The sequence below is a fragment of the Aplysia californica genome, unplaced genomic scaffold, assembly GCF_000002075.1.
Source record: "Aplysia californica isolate F4 #8 unplaced genomic scaffold, AplCal3.0 scaffold00221, whole genome shotgun sequence".
Classification (NCBI taxonomy): Eukaryota; Metazoa; Mollusca; class Gastropoda; order Aplysiida; family Aplysiidae; genus Aplysia; species Aplysia californica.
The window spans coordinates 185,518-186,591 of NW_004797491.1; positions in this window are offsets into that span (position 1 = coordinate 185,518).

Below are 1,074 nucleotides of genomic sequence, written 5' to 3' on the forward strand. Positions count from 1 at the left end.
GAAAAGAAAATTAAAAATGTAATCATCAAATCATCGTGTTAAAGACTTGCACTACGTACTTATGCAGCACACAAATTTAAAACTGAATGAATTCTGCATCATCTGAAACATTAATTTAAGAGATGCCCGAGATATGGTCACTCAAAATTGACCTAAAAATATCAGGCTTGGCAAAATTGTGCAAAATCAGATAACTGCTAAAGTGTGTTCGAGCGTATATTGAGATGCATCAGCATTGGTTGAATGGACATGTGTTGAATATCAACTGAAAAGAGAGTAATAATATTATTGTCTATGCAAAAGACACCTTCTTCTGGTGGTTTTTTTGTAACAGATTGGAGAACAGTGCAGTTGCAAATGCCACACAAAACCTGGACTTAACATGTCTGTGCTCATTAGTAATCATTTTGTTTTTGTATAGGAGCTAATGGTTTCGTGTCGAGCAGGAAACCTTTTGGTACACGGACTGTTTTAGTTAAAATTTGGACATAATCATAATTAAATACTATTCTATCAGTGAGAAACAGAGGCCACAAAACTGCCATGGTTTTGGGTTGTCTGGGGTGTAATGAACAGAACCGCCCTCATGAGAATCGCCGGATGGCTTGGTTTAGTGGACGACATCGCTCACGTGCTGGAACGTCATGTCTTACCTTATGTTTTGCTATGGTGTTATTCAAGTAAACATCTCCATGCATAGCAAAGAACTTTCTCACAGAACCAATGCCTCCAGATAATTCTTGGAAAACCAAATGAAATCAACGTTATAGTGGTGACTAGTAAATAGCCCCAACGTGAATCCAACAAGTATGTGAAGAGTGAAGTATCATGAAAAAGCAGCTGAAGAAGCGCGATTTTGCTCCCCACTCAGACACTTTGTTTGCAACTCTCTGTGACATTTGGAATGAAATGACATATAAATATGTCCAAAACTTAATAGAGTCGACGCCCAAAGGATTTGTGCACTAAACAAAACTAATGGCTCCGAAGCAAAAAAATAATGAGCACATTTACAGTTAAGTCCAAGTTTTGCGTGGTATTTGTGACTACTGTTCTCCGTTTTGTTTGAAACTA